The following is a 6,956-nucleotide window of genomic DNA, read 5'->3' as shown; positions in this document are numbered from 1 at the left end:
TTTTTTTTTTTTTTTTTTTTTTTTTTTTTTTGGAGATGGAGTTTCATCATGTTGTCCAGACTGGTCTCACACTCCTGACCTCAGGTGATCTGCCCCTGTTAGCCTTCCAAAGTGCTGGGATTACAGGCGTGAGCCACTGTGCCTGGCTGAACTTTTCTTTTCTTTCAACACTGAAAATCTTCCCAAGTTCATGAAAGAATAGCCCAGGTGCTCAGGATGGACAGACAGGAAGGGCTTCCGTAACCTGACCCTGTTCCCTACCTCGCTGGCCAGAGCCCCAGACATGCCCTTTACCCCACTCTACCACACCAACCTCCACCAGGTCTCCTCCTTCAGACCCTTGTCAAGAACACTTCTCAGAAACCCACAGGGCTCGGCCTCCCTCAGACAGGTCCCCTCTCAGAAGACTAGAGCCATCCCCACCCTCCCAAGACCCCCACCCTACCTGCCACTCTCCCACACGCTGAACACCACAGACCCCTGTCCGCTTTGACCAGAGCCTGGCAGGGCGAGGCTTCTCAATACCTGTATGTTAAATAACTAAATGAATGACTATACACAAACTCATATTAAAATTAGTGTGCTCCGTGGAAAGAGTAATACATAGCGCCCTTAGTTATCAAATCAGCTCCTCCCTCACTTTAGATAGGTTGGGACAAAAGATCGATTTAGTGTTTTAGAAGTTTCATTTCAGAGGAAATGAAGAATCAGCCCTTACTGAGCAGGTGGCCCTGCTTAGGCAGAAAATGCCGGCGTTTCAACAGTTTGCTGTAACATTTCAGATGAGGGAAGTGAGCCCAGGGAGGCACCTACTTACCAGAACCCAGTGAGTAATGGCAGAGCCAGGACAGATCAGCTCCCTCTGAGGCTCGTTGGAAATGGCCCTCCGGCTCTGCACTCCTCAGAGACCTATGCAGGGTCTTGGAGGGTGAGTCTTACTGTCGGCCTACTCTCTCCGCCCCCTTGACAACCAGGAAAGCCCGTGTCAGCCCTTCCCAGGAATCCTTTCATAGCAGGACCCCGAGAAAAGACTTCACCTGACGTCGGAGGTCAAGGAGTGCTGCTGGAGCTCAGCCTGACTCCCAAACCTCAGCGGTGATACGCACTTTGGCAGACCCAAGCCCTGGAATGGCCCTGACCACATGGGCCGCCCACGCCACACACACTTCCTGCTCCCCAGCTCACCTCCTCTCCCACATCCACAAACCCGAACCAGGCACTGGGTCACATGTGCCCCCATACTCAGCCTCCCAGGAGGCAGCCAGTAGGCCCCACGCTGACAGGCGGGGCCCACATGCCCACCTCTAGGCTGGCCTGGCTTGGCCAAGAGCAAGGTGGCCTACCTGGAGGGGTGGCCGTCAGCGCCTGCAGATATCAGATGGCATGGAACCCCTCATCCCCAGCTGCAGCCCCTCAGGCTCGGGGGAAGAGGACCCGGCCCCGCATCGGCAATCTTCAGCGCCGTTTCACTCTGAATCACTCGCGCTGGGTCTCTGCTCATTTCCTGGAGAAAGCAGAAGTGGAGAGCAGGCAGATGCGTGACTCTGCCCGCTCTCCAGCCGACCACGGAGCTGCTGGAGTTCTGGCGGGTGACTTGGGTTCTGCAGCAAGGCCCCTTGGGTCTGTGCACTCTCCGTGGTCAAGCGGTGCTGGGTGGGGCCAAGGACAAAATGGAAAGTACAGCTCGGCCCTAGAAGAGTAGGTCTGGATTCTGTGTTCCCTCTTCACTAGCCATGTGACCACTGGTGCACACCTCTCCTCTCTGGGCCTCTGGCAAAATGAGAACAATGATCGTGTTAGGTGAATCTAATCAGAGGTGCGTTTCTAGTGCACCCCTGGACATGGCATGGGTTCGGCAGCCCTCGCCCCACAAAGCTCAGGGTTGCCCACTTGGATTTCTTCCTCCCCTATCCTCAGATCGAACTTGAACCACCAATCAGGGGAGTCCTCCTGCGGCCAACACTGAGGCAAGGATGAGAGGACATCTAAAACCATAGAACGGAAGTCTCTGAAACTCAGACTCCAAATTCTCATTCCTCTGAGTATATTAACTAGGCTGAATTATCCATGTCACCTATCCATAAGGGCATCTGCACAGGATGAACAAGCATGTCCTTTCACACACAATCCTGCTTGTGCTCTGTAAAAGGAGAATTTTGCCACAGAGCAAGGGAACTTGTTAGCGCTAATGCCTGATCCTTGACTCTCAGTGCAGCTCATTGCCTGTCTCTAGCTCACAAAACCAGTGGACCATGCATGACTGACTGAGAGGCAGCAGCAACATCACTTGTTATGAGATGGAGTAAGGCTCCAAGATTGGTTTAAAGAGGAAAATAACATTTGTCATAAAACCTCACCCTCCACCAATGCAAACTTGTCAGTAGACAGCAGCCAAAATAGTAGATCTGTCCAGCTGCACTCCAGCCTGGGTGACAAGGGCAAGACTGTCTCAAAAGAAAAAAAAAGAAAAAAAAAGAGAAATTGAAAGGATACATGCAGTGCCAGCCAGCAGAAAGAGAAAACCTTAGAGAATTTGCGGTGAAGTGTTTGTTGTATATGATGAAAATACTTCCCTCATTGTCACCAATGAAATCATAAAATCTACAACAAGATATTGCCTGAAATCAGAGGCCTATGGTAAGAGCAGATTAGACACAGGACCTTCCACAGAGGCGGGAAGGGTGGCCAGCATGGCACAGGCCAGGACCCCATGCCTGTGAATGCCCAAAGGAAGCACAGAGAGTCTGTCATAGTGGGAGCTCGCAAAGTCTGCTGGAGGGCCCTCATGCACCCAGGTCTCCTACCTTTTGCCCTCCCCAGCACCTTGCTGGGTAGCCAACAGCAGGCAGGTAAAGAGCACTAAATTCAGAGCTAGAAACTCAAGGTTGAAATTTCACTATCTTAACTGAGACAATTGACATCTTTAAGTCTGTTTCTTATTTGCAGAACGAAAGAATGCCTTGTTAGAAGGAACAAGTCAAATAACATTTGCAAGAGAGTTTTTAAACACTAAAAAGGGCTGTGCAAATGCAAGCTTTTATTAGTGAGAGAGTTGCCCAAGCGAAGACATTGAAGCAGCAGGGGCAACTATGAACTGCCCATGTAAATGTGTATTTTTGTTGATGGGCAATGTGAGATTCTCTGATTTTTAAACAATTGCCCCAAAATGGCAGTTTTACTTCAGCGTCCAGTTATGGTGATGTAACTGATACAGGACATACCCTCCTATTGAAAGCAACTACAAAATAGTTCAAATACATAAGATAATTGTTTTCAGGCATTGAATAGCAAGATTGATCCTTGAGATAAGGAAAACACACAAGGTGAACCCCACAATTGCCCTGGAGTTTTTTCTAGGGATGCTTTTTCTGCTGTGATGCAGGTAGGTGGGGCCCCAGAGACAGTAGTCTCCCTAAACTAAAAAGGTTTAAGTCAGTGTTCAAAGCTGCTGGAGGTGCTGGAATGTTCAGGGCAGGTTCCTGAGGAGAGTGTGCCTTTTGGGAACTCATTGTGTGTGCCCTTGGCCAAGGATTCCTATGTGTGCACAGAGTGAGACTCCAAGAGACCCAGCAGGGGTCACCTAACCCAAGACCAAGCGCTAAAAGAGGTAACAGAGAATGTGCAGAGCTTGGAATGTTGCAGTTGCATCCCATGGAGAGTGAAGAGACTTCACTGAGCATTGTGGGACTTCACTTTGCACCTCAGAGCCCTCACCCCACCAAGCTCAGAGCTGCCTTATTGTATTCCTTGCTCCCCAATCCTCAGATCAAACTTGGAACATAGATCAGGGGAGTCCTCCTGCAGACTAACAGGAAGGTAATGATGAGAGGAAATTTAAAACCATAAAACTCTGAAGCTCAGACTCCACACTGGAGAAGACCCACACCCTAGAATAAAAGCCATGAAGTTGGAACAAGTTCAAAATTGAAATAAAATAGCTCTATGTGATAAGTTACTTTTATAAGTTAACTTGACTGGGCCATGAGGTGCCCAAACATTTGGCGAGACATTATTCTGGGCACGTCAGTGAAGGTATTTTTGGATGAGATAAACATTTGAATCAGTAGGCTGAGTCAAGCAGACTGTTCTCCCTAATATGCATGGGTGGCTTCCAATCAGTTGAAGACCTGAATAGAACAGAAGGCTGAGTAAGAGGACACTTTGGCTGCCTGACTCCTTGAGCTGGAACATCAGTCATCTCCTGCCTTTGGACTGGAACACTTACACCACTGGCTCTTCCGATTCTCAGGCCTTTGAACTCAGACTGGACCTTACGCCATTGGTTCTTCTGGATCTCCAGTTTGTTGACTGAAGATCTTAAGACTTCTCATCCTCTATAATCATGTGAGCCAATTCCTTGTAATAAATAAAGAAATAAACAAACAAGAGCATGCATTCATGTACATATATAGATGTATACATATATACGCTTATATATGTATATCCAATTGGTTCTGTCTCTCTGGAGAACCCTAATATAACCAAACAAAGAATAAAAGAAGCAAGCCTGACAGAATTAAAAGGATAGTCCAGTAATTTTTTTTTTTAGACAGTCTGGCTCTGTCCCCCAGGATGGAGTGCAGTGGGGTGATCTCGGCTCACTGCAACCTTCACCTCCTGGGTTCAAGCGATTCTCGTGCCTCAGCCTCCCAAGTAGTTGGGATTATAAGCATGTGCCACCATGCCCAGCTGATTTTTTGTATTTTTAGTAGAGACACTGTTTCACCGTGTTGGCCAGGCAGATCTCAAACTCATGAGCTCAAGCGATCCCATCACCTCACCCTCACAAAGTGCTGGGATTACAGGTGTGAGCCACTGCAGCCAAGGAATTTAACTGCCAACCAGAACAAAGCTCAACATACTTTAAAGGAAGAAAATGTAATGCAGCCTCCTTTCAATTTAACATCCATACTATCTAGCGTACAGTTAAAATTAGTAGAAATCTGAAAAAGCAGAAGAATGTAACCCGTAACAAGAAATAAAAAACTGTCAGTAGAAATGAACCCCAAGATGAACCAGATGTTGGAATTATTTCACAAGAACTTTAAAGCAGCTATCAGAAATATGTGTAGGAATTAAAAAAAAAAAAAGCTAGCAAATTTCAGCAAAAAAAAAAAAAAAAATAGAAAATACAAGAAGATTCAAATGTAAATTCTAGAACTGAGAAGTATATCTGAAGTAAAAAATTTGTACTGATGGAACAACAGCAAATTGGTAACCACAGAAGAAAAGGGTTAATGAACTTGAAGGCTTATTAATAAAAATTATACAATTTGAAGGACAGAGGGGAAAAATATTAAAGAAAAAACACAAACTCAGCTGCTCTTGGGACAATATGAAATGGTATAATATATGTGTAAATGGGGTCTCAGAGGGAGAGGAGAGCAGAAAAGCACATTTGAAGAAATGATGTTTGAAATTTCCCAGATTTATTGAAAAACAGCAAGATGCAGACATGATAAATTTAGTGAAACTCAAGCATCACCAAGTGCAAAGAAAAACCATACTTAGCACATCATAGTCAAGCATCAGAAACAAAAGTATTATCTTAAAACAGTCAGAGAGCAAGAAAGCAGTCAGAAAGAAAAAAATATTACATAAAGAGAAACAAAAATACTATTTAAGGCTGATGTTTTATCAGAAGCAATGAATGCCATAAGAGAATAGAAGACATCTTTAACATGCTAAAGGAAAACAACAAAAATTGTTAACCAGTAATTCAATAGCCAATGAATGTCTCTGTAAAAATGAGAATAAAATACATTCATTTCAGGTAAAGGAAGCTGGGATCATTCATCTCCAGCATACTTGCACTATAAGAAATTCTAAAGGCGATTTTTGAAGCTGAAGGGAAAAGATGCCAGATGGAAACGTGGATCTATAGGAAGAAAAGAAAAGCACTCTTAATAGCAAATATGTGAGTAAATAAAAACTAACAATGTACTATTCATTGTTTTAACTTCTTTAACAGGCTATGACAGCTTAAAGTGAAAATTGCAGTACTGTACTTTGGAGTTGATAGCATATGTGGATAGAATGTATTTCACAACTACAGCACCAAAGAGTGAGAAATCAATGGAAGCATATTGTTGCAATCTCACATTTTACATAAAAATAGTATGTATTATGACAATTTACTCTAAGTAAATTGTCATAAGGATATGTAATTTCTTCATGGCTTTGTGACAAAGATGTCAGAAAAGTAAAAGTTTAGTTCCAATCAACAAACACACACTGAGCATCTCCTCTGTGCCAGGTCCCAGGTAGGTCCTGAAGAAACAATGATGAACAGGGCAGAGCTTCTATGAAGGTTACTGCCTTGCTGCAGAGCAGTCTACACCAGTCGTTCAAGTTGGCAGGTAGTTCTCCCCCATATAGCAATTTAGGAATATTGCTCCATTGTCCCTTAGAGTCTTGTCATCTGCATCCAGTCTGTTAAAAAGGAAAGGGAGTGGACAAGACAAGACATACCTGTGCTGATAAAGACCCAGCCTCTGAGTGGTCTACATCACTTTGGCTCACATGCCATTGTAACCACATGGCCATATCAAGCTGCAAGGAAGACTGGGAAGTGTAGATCAGCCATGGGCCAGCCTCAGTTCTGTTATAAGAGAGAATGCATTTTGGTAGGCTGTCGGTCTCCACTATGATCTCTTCAGAGCACTTACCATCACTTATCAGGGCAACATACTAAAAAGTTAATAATTTTAAAATAAATATTTTTCTGACTTTTAAAATAAAGCATGTTAATTCTAAATAGTATGTAAAAATAAAGAGAAGAAGGAATAAAATAAAACTCACTAATACCCTCTGCTGAGCAATAGCATTTCAGTCTTTTTTTCCATGTTTACCAAAGTATATTTCTTTGGTCTTATTTTTTGTTCTTAACAAATTGGAATCATGCCATATATTCCCCTTCATAATTTGTTGGGTTTTTCTTTCACTTAATTCATCAC

General features: G+C 44.1%; 1 protein-coding gene across 3 annotated transcripts in view; it reads right to left on the bottom strand.

The window, feature by feature from the left end:
• The window catches only part of WDFY4 (WDFY family member 4), a 312,143-nt gene extending 310,496 nt beyond the window's left edge, over positions 1–1,647 (bottom strand). Inside the window, exon 1 of one of the 3 annotated variants that reach the window (XM_023230197.2) lies at positions 1,344–1,647. The gene's annotated coding sequence lies outside the window, so the exon portion shown is untranslated. Of the gene's footprint in view, positions 1–817; positions 1,313–1,343 lie in introns of those variants that run through there. The other 2 variants (XM_023230195.2, XM_023230196.2) reach the window with 2 other exon arrangements.
• Positions 1,648–6,956: the final 5,309 nt, after the last annotated feature.

Source organism: Piliocolobus tephrosceles, chromosome 9 (assembly GCF_002776525.5).
Source record: "Piliocolobus tephrosceles isolate RC106 chromosome 9, ASM277652v3, whole genome shotgun sequence".
NCBI lineage: Eukaryota > Metazoa > Chordata > Mammalia > Primates > Cercopithecidae > Piliocolobus > Piliocolobus tephrosceles.
The sequence above is the reverse complement of the archived record's forward strand: the minus strand, read 5'-3'. Positions and strand labels throughout refer to the sequence as shown.